This window comes from Chrysemys picta, chromosome 1, assembly GCF_011386835.1.
Source record: "Chrysemys picta bellii isolate R12L10 chromosome 1, ASM1138683v2, whole genome shotgun sequence".
In the NCBI taxonomy this organism is placed as follows: Eukaryota; Metazoa; Chordata; order Testudines; family Emydidae; genus Chrysemys; species Chrysemys picta.
Window position 1 is genome coordinate 257,632,233 of NC_088791.1, and position 13,449 is coordinate 257,645,681.

Genomic DNA, 13,449 nt, shown 5'->3' on the forward strand with positions numbered 1-13,449 from the left:
CATGTTCTCTCCTTTTGCCTACTAAGTTCTATAGTTAGTGAACGTGATGCAGCATGTGCAGGTATTTTGTGATGTTGGCAATTATGCCAAAGGCACAAGGGAACAGAGAGTTGGCTTTGTTAAAAAAACAAAACAAAAAAACCCACCGTGGATTCTGATGTCAAGTTAGCTACTTGTTTTAAAGTCATAGCTAAATATTATCATAGAACTGAAGGGACCTCGAGGATCATCTAATCCAGCCCCCTGAGCTGAGGCAGGACCAAATATACCAGGCCATCCCTGGCAGGTGTTTGTCTAACCTATACTTAAAAACCTCAAATAGGGATTCCACAACCTCCCTTGGAAGCCTTTTCCAGTACTTAATTATCCTTATAGTTAGAAAGTTTCCTAATATCTAACCTAAAATCTTTGCTGAAGATTAAGTCCATTACTTCTTGTCCTACCTTCAGTGGACATGGAGAACAACTAGGGTGACCAGACATCCCGATATTATCGGGACAGTCCCGATTTTAGGGGACTTGTCCCGCGTCCCGACCTTACATTGGTCGGGACATCTGATCACCCTATAGGAGGGGGACTGCGGCAAGCCCGCGCCGCTCACCTTTCCTCCCCCTGGGTCCTGGGGTAGCGTGCAGCTGAGCTCTCGGCGTGGCGGCGCCAGCCCACAGAGCCCGCCGCCCGGCCGGCAGGAGCCTGCAGAGTGAAGCCCTGCTCCTGCCCCGGCACACAGAGAGGCAGCAAGGAGGTCTCGCTCCGCTGTGTGCTGCAGTGGGGTGGGGCTTGTAGACTCCGGCAGAGAGACCCCCCTGCCCCTGCCCCCCCTCCCCTCGATCCGACCCTAGGAAGGAGCCAGAGGGACTGGGAGGGACCTGCCTGCTGGATGCTTTCTGGGAGCCGCTCCAGGTAAGCGCTGTTGGGCTCACCTGGCCCCCTGGCAGGTCCCTCTGGGGGGACTCCCCTCAGGCCCACTGCCCTCAGCCCCCACCCTGACCCTGTTCCCTCAGCCTCCCCCGCAGTCCCCCCTGTACCCCCACCCTCAATCCACTGCCCTCAGCCCCCCTGACCCTGTTCCCTCTGCCTCCCCCACAGTCCCTCCCCTCCCCCCAATCATCTCACCCGACCCATTGCCCTCAGCCCCCACCCTGACCCTGTTCCCTCAGCCTCCCCCGCAGTCCCCCCGTGCCCCCCACCCTCAATCCACTGCCCTCAGCTCCTCTGACCCTGTTCCGTCTGCCACCCCCACCCCCCCGCGCGATCATCTCACCCTGCATGGATGTGGAAATCTGTTCCAGATTCCAGGCTGTCGTTAGCCCCTGGGGCAAAAGATCAGCAGAGGTTTCCAAAGGGAAGTTTGCAGCCTTTGCTCAGACCCAAACATTTTCACCTAAATAAATAAATAAATAAATACCCAAACCCATCCTGACACCCATCTGCTCTGTCCAGATTTGCTGTTATCCCTGTTGAGGCCAAAGTGGTTTGAAAAATTAAAAATCCTTGACACCATTGTGTTGCTTCCCCCTGTGTTGCTCGTTAATCTGATGGACCTGCCGATAATGAATAAAGATGAATGCCCTGGGAGCAATGTGTCAGGCAGACAGTTTGTCAAGTAGGAAAGTGAATGCTGAAGCCCTCACAAAATGCAGAAGCTTTTCTTAACCTGGGAACTGAAAAAGAGCCAGATACCCTGCATGGGTTTGAAAGTGACAAGAGCCTAGCAACTGACCAGAGCAGCGCCAGGTTTGAAGTGATGAGGAGGGTCTGTGTCATGAAATCTGCATTTCCACTGAGGACTCTTCCATTGCCAGGGTAGCACTGGCGCAGGTCTGCCATCCGGCACAGCAATGCTGAGAGGTGCCAGTATAGACCCGACCCACTGCCCTCAGCTCCCACCCTGACCCTGTTCCCTCAGCCTCCCCCGCAGTCCCCACTGTACCTCCCACCCTGAACCCACTGCCCTCAGTCCCTGCCCCCGTTCCAACAGCCTCCCCCACAGTCCCCCTGCTCCCCCCAATCCACTGCCCTCAGCCTTGCCCTACCCCAAATCTCTTCTTCAGTCTCTCCCGTCATCCCACCCCCATCGCTCCCCCTGCTGTCCCACCCCCTCAACTTCCCCCCCATTCCAGTCCTGCTCTCCTCTGTCTCATCCCCTCCAGACTCTGTCCCTCTCCCCAGTCCCCCGATCCTCCCCAGCCCAGCCCCATTGTCTCCCCTGTCCCACCCCACTCTACACAGCTCTCTCTACCCTGTCCCATTTATGCTCCCCTCAGCCCCCTACCCTACTCCCCCCATCCCAGTCCTGTTTCATCCCCTTTAGCCCCCCCCCGCCCGACTCCCCCAGTCCCAGTCCTGTCCCCCTCAGTTCCTCCACCCTGCTTCCCCTGGTCCATCCCCCCACACCCACTGACTTCCTCGACCTCCCTCCCCCCACCCCCAATCCCACTGCCTGGACCTACCCCTGTCCCACTCAGGACATGCAGGAAAAAGAAGCAATGGGCTTAAATTGTAGCAAGGGAGATTTAGGTTAGACATTAGGAAAAACTTCCTAACTGTAAAGGTAGTTAAGCACTGGACAAATTACTTAGAGAGGTTATGGAATAGCAGTTGTCGGAGTTTTTTAAGAGGTTAGACAAACACCTGTCAAGGATGGTCTAGTGTTGTTATTACTCAGTCCTGCCTCAGTGCAGGGGTTTGACTAGATGACCTGTTGATGTCCCTTCCAGTCCTACATTTCTGTGATTCACACTGAATTGCCTTGTGCCTCTGTCTAGTAGTAGTGGCACACAGTTCTCGGACATGCAGGTTTATAAAATTGTAGTTAATATACAGTTTAGAGCATAGCAGTTTTAAAGCGCTGCATGTTCAGACCAACTGAGCTGAAAATTGTGATCTATAGTATTCAAAATTATTAAGATGTGGGCTGAAATAAAATCAGCATGAATTGTTCAACAATATCAATGGAATCAGCATTGCACTGCTATATATTGTAAAACATTACAGTGAAGTCTTGCAAGTATTACATAGCACGCCACCGTGCCCAAGTGGTAACTAAGCATAACATCTTCCTGATTCAACATTCTTAACTTGTATCCCATAGCTCCTAGAAGTTGTTTTTTTTCAAACACTGAATACTGCTAAGTTATGAGTTTTAACCGTTTTTTTTCTTTTAAACCACAGCATGTTATTCTAAAATTGTTTTCCAAATATTCCTAAACTCCCAGTTTATCCCCCGCTGATGTTCATTGTGAAAAGTATTGCAGGTCTAATAATAATATTTGGCACTTTTGTAATTCACTGTCCAACATGTGTTTTGTGCCCTCCTCTGGTGGATTTTTAGAGGATAACTGTATAGCTACCAGCTAAGGGAGTTATATCTTGAACTCAAGTAGTAGAAGCTCATGCTTTTAAGTCTGGATGGCTCGGGTTCAATCTTTGGTGACTAGCTATGATGGAGGTTGCTACACTTATAATTCCTTTAATCAGAGGTTCTGAATATGCTTTGTTGTAGGCAGAGCTAGCCTATAGTTAAGTAACCGAAAATTTAGAATGGGAAGTGTTGAAATGTTGGGAAGCCTTATAATTTTGCCAGTCTGGAACGAACATCTCATCTGAGGGATGGGGGTGGGGAGAGAAGAGAGTGAGACAGGACCAGGAAACTGGGACAAGGAATCCAGAGTGGTAGTGAGGGGCAGTTTAAATCAAATGAGGAGCTGGGGCTGGTTAGACAGCAATAGGATAGACATAGACTGGAGGGGAAGAAGGGTCTTTGACTACTAGAGACCACTCCGTTCAGGAGCCTGGAATAGACCCAGGATTCCTAAGTTTCACAGTTCCTCTTCTGTCAGCAGATATCTGTGAAACCCAGTGGCAAAAAGTGTCTCATCCCCCTATGGAGCTGATCTATCACATATAGGATGACAGCCTACTGCCTCTGCCATCACTTACTCCATTAACTCAAGTGGCAGAAGTCTGTGCAATGGATCTAAAGGTTCATCGGCAGGGTTGGAGCCATGCAAGTTTCATGATGATTCCACATGACAGAATTTCTGGGGCAGTTCAGTTTTGATTTTTACAAAAAAACCTGGGGAAATGCATACAGAAATAGGGTGACCAGATGCCTAAATAAGGGAATCTCAAGCAGGAGTAGAGAGGTTATTTTATCTCTGTATTTGGCACTGGTGCAACCACTGCTGGAATACTGTGTCCAGTTCTGGTGTGCACAATTTAAGAAGGATATTGATAAATTGGAGAGTGTTCAGAGAAGAGTCACAAGACTGATTAAAGGATTATAAAACATGCCTTATAGTGATCGACTCAAGGCCCTCAATCTATTTAGCTTAACAAAAAGAAGGTTAAGTAGTGACTTGTTTATAGACTGTAAGTATCTACATGGGGAACAAATAGTTAATAATGGGCACTTCAGTTTAGCAGAGAAAGGTAGAGCATGAGCCAACGGTTGGAAGTTGCAGCTAGACAAATTCAGACTGGATATAAGGCATATCTTTTCAATGGTGAGAGTAATTAACGATTAACAATATACTAAGGGTCATGGTGTTTTTCTAAAAGCTTTTTCTAAAAGCTATCCTCTAGGAATTATTTTGGGAAAGTTCTATGTCTGTGCTATACAGGCAGTCAGACCAGGTGATCACCGGGTCCCTTCTGGCATTATAATCTCAGAACTAGGTACATCAATTCACATGCAAAATTCTCATTGAATTCAATAGGTGTCCTTGCCCTGTGGCTTGTGGTGCGGGCTGCAGCAGGGGCCATACAACCCCTCTCGCAGCTTCCTAGGGCCCCCTCTCATGGCTCTGTGCACCTGTGTCTGTCATTGTCGTCCTCTCCCCTCCCCCGGCCCCGCTCGCCCAATGTGTCCTGATATTTCACTCTTGCGATCTGGTCACCCTAAGAACAACTGATCACAGTCCTTTTTATAACAGCCCTTAACATAGTTGAAGATTGTAGTCAGGTCCCTCCTCAGTCTTCTTTTCTCAAGACTAAACATGCCCAGTTTTTTTTGTAACCTTTCCTCAGAGCTCAGGTGTTCTAAACCTTTTATAGCTTTTGTTTCCCTCTTCTGGACTATCTCCAGTTTGTCCATATCTTTCTTAAAGCGTGGTGCTCAATGCTGGCACACAGTTCTTCAGCTAAGGCCTCACCAGTACCAAGTAGAGCAGAACAAGTACCTCCTGTGTTATGCTAAAAGGTATCTCAGTTAAAAACAAAAACAAAATATCAAGGAACCATGAGTACCTAGCAAAACATTTATAACAAGTGCAACCTGATCTTTTGTCAGACAGTAACACAATATTAAACATGATGATACTGATAAGTGTTGTGCAAGAGGGACTTACCTACAGATCTATAAAAATTCTACTGAGATCCTAAGTGAGATTGTAATAAATCTCAGAACACAAAGCTGATAGACATAGCAACGTGGGGTGAGATCTAATTAGATCACAGCACAAGATAACGAGCACTGGACCTGATCCACACTTAGATGGGTGACCTCAAAGGAAAACCCAGAGTATGTTGCAGAACTTTGCTCTGACTCAGTGTTAACCCCCAGCATGTTGCAAAGGGGCTTTTTTACCCAAGACGCTCAAGATTATTATTTTTTTTGTCAAAATGCCTTTTTTGGTCAGAAAAATGCCAATTTGTCAAAACAAAAAACCCTCCATGGGAATATCAGTTTTGATAAAACTTTTGTTGGGGAGATTTACCAGGTCCACATGGAATTTCTGGTTGAATAAGAGACAAGTGTTGCCTGATTCAGAGCAGGAACTTGACCCTGGATCTCCTACTTCTCAGGTGAGTACCACAACCACCAGGCTAATGGCTATTCTGGGGTGGCTTATGATGAATGTGGGAATTTTTTGTAATATCTGTATCACTCTGAACCTATCCACTTGGCATCACTATCCCTTGGGTGGGTCTGTGTAAATCATTGATTTTCTCCCTGGAACATAGGAGATCAGCCTACATATCTGAGAGAGAGCCAAATGGAGTGCCTGGGTTGGAATCAACTCATTTGAATGAAAGGCCCTACAGAGACAATGGAAACCCTAATGACTGAAGATAAACACCTTGCTGAAGAAGCAGCTGCGTATATTAACACAGCATGGCTGTGTCCGGAGAACAAAGACTCAAGGTATCCGGTGTCTGTGTGAAGTAGAGCAGGGTACACAGACGCAGTGGGGCTCTCTAGGGACTGAGACACAAAGGCGATGGAGAAGATGAGGATAGGCTCCAGGGAAGCAGAGAACAGAAGCCCTGGCTTCACCATCAACGGGAACCATATCCTAGCCTGTCTCTCTTATGCTAACCCAAAGACTTTCAGATTCAGCATGCCAAGTGCCTACTAAATTGTTACCTTGTTTTGAAAAGGTGTCGGAGATCACTGTGCCCTGAAAGGGTGGGGGTGGGGAAACAAAAAAACAAAACAAAACAAAACAAAAAAAAAAAACACTTTCCTGCAGGAGTCTGGCTCCACTAGACTTGATGAGGGAGCCATGGAGAGAGGCAGGGATTGCTGGAGCCTGAAGGCCCAGCTAAAAGCCATAAAGGCCACAGGCCTGCCTCTGTGGAATAGTGGGGATCCTTAGGGTGCAGCACAAAAAGTGGTACTCCCAGGAGACAGATTAGAGGCCTGGGTGTAGACCAGACCCTGTGAACCCATGACAGGTTTCTGTCTCTCTTGGGGAAGCTGTACCATCTTCTAGAAATAATTAAATATTCTGTGAGAGAGACTGACTCTCTCAGGAGTGAGAGAGAGCAGAAATCTTGAAACATTTTCACAGAACGGAAGGACTGTTTCCCACCCAGCTCTACTCTCTACTACTGCGGGTGTCCCATTTCCTGTTAGAGATACGTACAAAGCTGAGAACTTGACTGCTTGTGATTATAAAGAACCTATGGCACTTTTTGCTACATAGAATGTTAGCGCTGGTCTCCTGGCCAAATCCCAACATCTGTAACTACATTCTGGTTATGGGATAGTATTCTTAATTTCCTGCCCTAGATGTCTGTTACACTACTTTCACACTTTTAAACAGTGGCATCCCACTAGTGGCTGCTTTTCAATGGTGGAGAAAGTGATTGCTGCATTTGCAACGCATTTTAGGTTCCTCCAAGTTGAAATATACAGTATAATGACATTTTAATTGGTTCACTCTGCCATGTAGTTGCCCATTTTTTTTAAAAAAGAGATTGCTTTAAGGTTTCAGGAAATAAAATTAAAAAAGTTCCTTTTCCAATGGAAAACAGGAGGAGATCTGAAAATGGTGACCTTGATGACATTTTCCATTTCAAATATATCTTGTATTGTACATTCATGCCTACCAGCAAGGAATCTCTGGGAGAGGCTAGTATGAAACTGTAAGGCATTTACAAACTGGTGCTTTACTTTTTTAATACTTTGCACTTGTAGTCCCTTCCAGCCAAGATCTCAAAGCTGCTAAAGCCTTGAGCTGCTGCTGTTATATACATTAAGCATGAAAGGTGATTAGAATTTATCAAGTAAAAAAGTTAATATGCATTTCTATCTTTGAAAAATTAATGTTAAAATTATGTCAACATCCATTTTATTATGCCCAATATTTTTTGCAAAAAAACACTATTTTTCTGTGTAGTACAAAGCAAAAAAAATACTGAGTTGCTCAAGAAGTCTATGTTATAGAGAAATTATACATTTACACATTAACTTATTTTGCTTTTACAACTCTAGTAGGACATGACATAGTAATTAATAAGGACTCAATCCTGCAAGATGCTGGGCACCCTTAACTGCCATAGGAGTGAAGGGTGTTCAGCACTTTACAGGATTGAGCCCTTAGCGCCCATGTGACTCCTTTAAATTCAAGAAGTGCATAGACTCTAGTGCTGCAGTTACATACATGTGTAGAGAGCTATGGAGATTTTGACAATCTGTCACAGGATGTTCTGCATACTAAAATGAATCCAGGACACAGTACCGGCTGCCTGAATGTAGGTAGGAGGATCAATATGTTTTGCAGACAAGGAGATTAATCTAGAGCAACAAGCTATTTACAGTGGTGCCAATCACAGGAGGTGAGAAGAATATGTCCTGACTTACAGGATTGTCAAAATTTGTAAATGTATAACGATAAGCCTGTCAGACTGTGCCCTTATGCTGATGGATTTGAAAATACTTGATGAAACACTTTTAAATGTGGCCACATTATAATTAGAATATTTTTTTCCTGAATAGAAATGACAATCTCAGACAGCATTGCATTTTGCTTATCACAGTTATTCCCCCAGCACTGGCTATTACCAATTCACCATATCATTTACACACTTAAGATATTCTGTTTGTTTCAATTACTTTTCTCTCCAGTCTCGACTGGCTGTATAGGCTAGATAACCGAAGATGTACTCAAATCTTTACCTTATGAGTGAAGTCAGATTCTGTAGGCTGAGGTGTTTTAGTTTCTACATACTACAGCTCATGCCTTGTAGTCCTTGAAGTCACCTTGCTGCTTCACTCTACAGCTTAGTAACAAACAGCACTGCAGCACTTTACAAAGTGGGGAACAAAACTCAACACAGTATTCTAAGAAGGGTTTTGTTTTTACCAGTGAGCGGAACAGTATCATCACAATTTTAACTTTGTTTTCTAATTTACTGGCTTTACCTATAGCATGGTGTATAGGAGCAGACTGCTTATTTTGCATCACTGCTGCACACAGTCTAGACAAGTTTAGAAGGCAGACCACTATTCTCTGTGTTTCCAGTTGAAGTCTCTATTTTTGTGGACATGTTTTTAAATTAATTCTGACTCCAGTCCAAATAGTTCCAAACTTCTGTCTGTGATGCCCTCAAGTAGTGAGTCAACCTATTAATAACGACCTCCTCCCATGATTTTACCATCAAGAAATGCACATGATTAAAGTGAATAATTAGTTATTTTAGTAACCCTTGCACCATTCAGGCTACTGTTCATTACCCGCTCTCAAAGCATCATGTCTAAATTTAGGTCCTTACCCTTCAGATATTACCATCAGTAGTCCCACTGATGTCAGGGACTATTTCTGGGAGTGCACAGTGTTTGCAGGATTGGGCTGCAACCAACTCCATGCAGGTGCAGGGAGCAACTCACCTGAAGCCATTTACAGGATCAGACCCTTAGCTTGTAACCTCTTTATAAAAGGACACAGTCCACGGCCTAAAGTGCCGAGCACATTTTCAAGCAGCAAAGTCATTTATTATAATAAATCTAGATGTTTATGGAGTTTTTGCACTAACTTATGTTTCTTCAATCCTAGTGTTCTCATAATTTTTTCAGCTTTTGTAAGTGTCTACTCAGTGAAAGAGAGTTTATAATCTGGTAACTCATTAGCTGTCCTTTCTGGCATCAGACTCCATAAAAGCAGCTCACCAACTACAGATAAGTAAGAACAAGGATGAACCAAATCAGTACACATTTCTCAAAATTCTTGTGCATAAAGAGTAAGACCAGGAAGATACAAGAAGTATATTGCTCCCATGTTCAAGGCCTGTTCTGGAGGAGACATACTCAACCCCTTTGCCTGCCTGAAAAGAATCCTGTCTTGGGATTTATTTATTTTTTATTTAAAAAAAGTTATGGCAGGTTTTCATTCCATCTTAACTAGATTTTAGGCAACTTTAAGAATCACCTCAACATTCAAGTTGTGTTGTGCAGGTAATTTAAAACAGTGGTTCTCAAACTAGGGCCGCCGCTTGTTCAGGAAAAGCCCCTAGCGGGCCGGGCCGGTTTGTTTACCTGTCGTGTCTGCAGGTTCGGCCGATTGCGGCTCCCACTGGCCAATGGGGGCTGCAGGAAGCGGCGCAGGCTGAAGGATGTGCTGAATGCCCTTCCTGCAGCCCCCATTGGCCTGGAGTGGCGAACTGCAGCCAGTGGGAGCCACGATTGGCTGAACCTGCGGACGTGGCAGGTAAACAAACCAGCCCGCCCCGCCCTGCCAAGGGCTTTCCTTGAATAAGCGGTAGTCCTAGTTTGAGAACACTGATTTAAAATGTACTAGTGCTGGCCAAATACTAAAAAAAGTTAAGTGAATCTTGCCATTATTAAATCAAATAATATATTTAATGACTTATTTGGCCTGCTACAAAACTGGTTAAGTACAGAAAAAACTTGTAGAATAAAATATTCTATGAATCTTGGCAATATTCATCAAATTAGGTATCTAGCAAATAGCATTTAGGTAGATCTAAACATTATATAGATTGTTTTAAGTTACTAGGAAAGAAAATTTAAGTCTAAGGTCCTTTAGTGTAGCTTTCTCAGAAATGCATCCATTTCCACGGTCAGGGCCAGCTAGAAGAGGAGACTTTTATGGTCCCAAAACATGGATGAGAAGATGAGAGAAGAAAAAAGGAGGGATTTAAGTTTATTAGAAACGAGGAATGTTTTGGAGAAAGAAAGAACCTAAACCAAAAGGGATGGGCTCTACCAAGAGTGGAACCAGACTGCTGGCACAGAAAACTGACAGGGTTAGTTAAGAGGTGGCCATGTTGATAGCAGATGAGTTTCACTGCTGACCAAAGCAAGGGGAAGAAAAAAATTGAACTATTCATAACTATTGTTGGGTTCTAAATTAACTCTAACCCCTCAATATAGATACCATGGGATCTTCATGGACAGCTCAATGAAAACCTCTCTCCAGGAGCAGTGGAAGTCACAAGAAAAAAAAACACAGTTAATATGTATAAAGCTTGGGATAGAAAATACTGACATTATATTGTCATTATATAAATCTTGCCTGGAATACTCTATCGAGTTCTGTTCACCTAACATCAGAAAGAAAAATGATTCAGAAAGGGGTGAAGAAAGTGGTTAAGGGGTACCAAGAAATTCTGTATTTAGAGAAATTAAGATTGAGACTGCTTAGTTTAGAGAAAATAATTGAAAACACGAGCGGTAGTGAATACAAAATAGAGGCAGAGAGGACTGGCCAATGGTTAAAGCGTTGCTCTGGGACTCCAGAGACCCTGCTTCAAGTTCCTGCTCTGCTACAGCCTTCCCGTGATCCTGGGCAAAGCACGGAGACTGTATGCCAGAAATGTAAATTCCAGCTGGAGGAGAGACACCCTGATCAGAGCTTGCACAGGCAGCATGCTAAAAAATGGCAGCATGACGGGCTAGCCATCTGAGTATGTACCTATAGTTTCAGATGGGATTGTACTTGAAGAATCAAACCTATCCTGCTGTTTGTTGCTACACTACTATTTTGAGCATGCGAGTACCTGTCTGTTTCCTCAAGCATAATATTGCACCTGCAGCTCAAAGTATAGATATAGTCTCTCTGTGGCTCAGTTCCGCCATCTGTAGTAGTACTTCCCTATCACAGGCATGTTGTGAAAATAAAATACTTTGAAGATCAAGAGACACAATAGAAGGTGTATAAGCATGTACAAACTGGACAGAAAAGGTAAACTGGATGCTTCTCTTTACCCTGTCATAAAAACAGGAACAAGGGAACATTCAATGAAGCTGAAAGGCAATGAGTTTAGCATCAAGACATTTTTATACAATGAATAATTACCTTGTGGAACTCACTGCCACAAGACATAAGTGAAGCAGGATTCAGAAAAGGAACAGACATTTATATGGACAGTTATATTGTTTCTATCCTATCTAATGTAAAAAGGGATACAAGTCCTCATGCTTCAGGACATGGTCCACGCACTTATAGGTTAAGGAAGAAACTATCCCTATTGACAAGATTATTCCATGGTTGTCTACTCTAGTGTGTGTAGTTTCTTGCACCTTGCTTCTAGATACTGCCAGAAACAGGATCGTGGACAAAACGGATTAATTAGTTGGTGTTCCCATCTCGGTTATTCTACTGGAAATCCCAAGTAGCTCTGTAGGGTTCAGTTGAGTTGGTATCTTCCAGTGCACCTTAAATGCAGTGAGCCAGATTTTAACAGTTTAGTAAGAAGTAAGTTGCCTGTAAGGTTACTCAAGCAACACCTCTCCTGTGCTGCTGCTGTCAGTGGGTAGAATAATTAACACCTGCCAGAAGGAAGAAAGGAAAGGCTAGATCCTGCAACTGGCTTCACGGGGGCACATCTCTGCACCTGCATAGAGTCCCATTCAAGTTATGGAGTTCAGCCTAGGTAGGTGTAGCCCTGTGGGAATAGCTTGTGAATGAGGTGGTCTCCGTTCAGTGCTTTATGTTCAGTTGCTTTATTGAGAACTTCAGCTCAGTATTTGTAACTGTTTGGACATTTACCATTATGAGATTTTAATTGCTTCTTTTAGATAAGAACTAATTCCTTTATATTTAAAAATTGTATTTTTAAAATTTGTGTTTTTAAACAAACAAGTTGAGTAGTTTTGCAAACCCGTGAACTGTATTAATCATTTTGCCAGCGTCAGACTTTTTTCAGCTCTTCTCTCACAGTCAAAAAATTTGACAAACAGCCATAACTGAAATGATTCATGTTTCTAAATTGTAGAATATGTGCAACATGCTATGCTAACGACTATCATGTTTATTTTTAGGATGTTTAATCAATCTGGCTGGTTTCAGCAATATTTTCATCAGACAAGCTTGCAGTAAGTTACCCCCGAGTTCTGGTTGCCATGGCATAACAATGATTTCTTTAATCCAAAAAAACCCAAAACAAAACACCTTCAACAATGTATTATCCATAAAAAGCCCCAACAAAAAAACCAAACAACTGTTTCTATTCCATCCACCACATTCTATTATGTGAAACTACTAAAGCCTGGCTCCAATGTTAGGCCCTAGTACAGTTGTACTCAGGACCACAGTACAATGTCTTGTCATTAGTATTTTAAAATGCTTATTTTATACACAACAAAGCAAACCACTGAACAAAATAAGTCTGGGCACTTTTTACAATGTTTAAAAAATATATAACCAACACCACATTGAAATAAAGTGCCATGTATTGCAGAATTTATGGCCATCAGTCATAATTCCTCTAGATCTGCATATCCTATCTCCCACCTTGGGTAACCTCTACAGCTCTATCGAAAGAAATTCAACTTGCCCCGTATCCAGACACTGGAGAGAAAAAGAGAAGCTTTTCATGACATCAAGAAGGTTAATAAATCTAGGCTCTGGAGAGAAAGCAGGAGAAGTGAGACAGACCTCTTACTGGTCCCCCAACCACAGTCCTTTCCCAGAGCTTTCAATCTGGATCTAATGCATCACTGAATCTGACTAGTGCAGAAGGTGCACTACAGCAAAAACACAGAACTATGGATGGTAAAAATGTAACAAACCAGTGGAAAGGTGCACCAGCAGTACAGACAAAGGCACTTGTTAACTCCTGAGGAAGATATAGCAGCAGCAAAACTGGTCATTCCACAGCAGAATGCCATAATGTACTAGAAAACAAAGTGACAAACCAGCTGTGTAACAATAAAATTATATATAAAGGCACAACTGAAAAATGAAGTTGTTACAATGC

The 13,449-nt window shown here is 43.5% G+C and overlaps 1 long non-coding RNA gene across 1 annotated transcript in view; it reads left to right on the forward strand.

Moving 5' to 3' along the window:
* Positions 1–7,720: 7,720 nt before the first annotated feature.
* The window catches only part of LOC122172509 (uncharacterized), a 37,430-nt gene continuing 31,701 nt past the window's right edge, over positions 7,721–13,449 (forward strand). The window contains exons 1-2 of the long non-coding RNA XR_006172885.2: positions 7,721–8,067; positions 12,512–12,565. This is a non-coding gene — a long non-coding RNA (uncharacterized LOC122172509). The remainder of the gene's footprint in view (positions 8,068–12,511; positions 12,566–13,449) is intronic.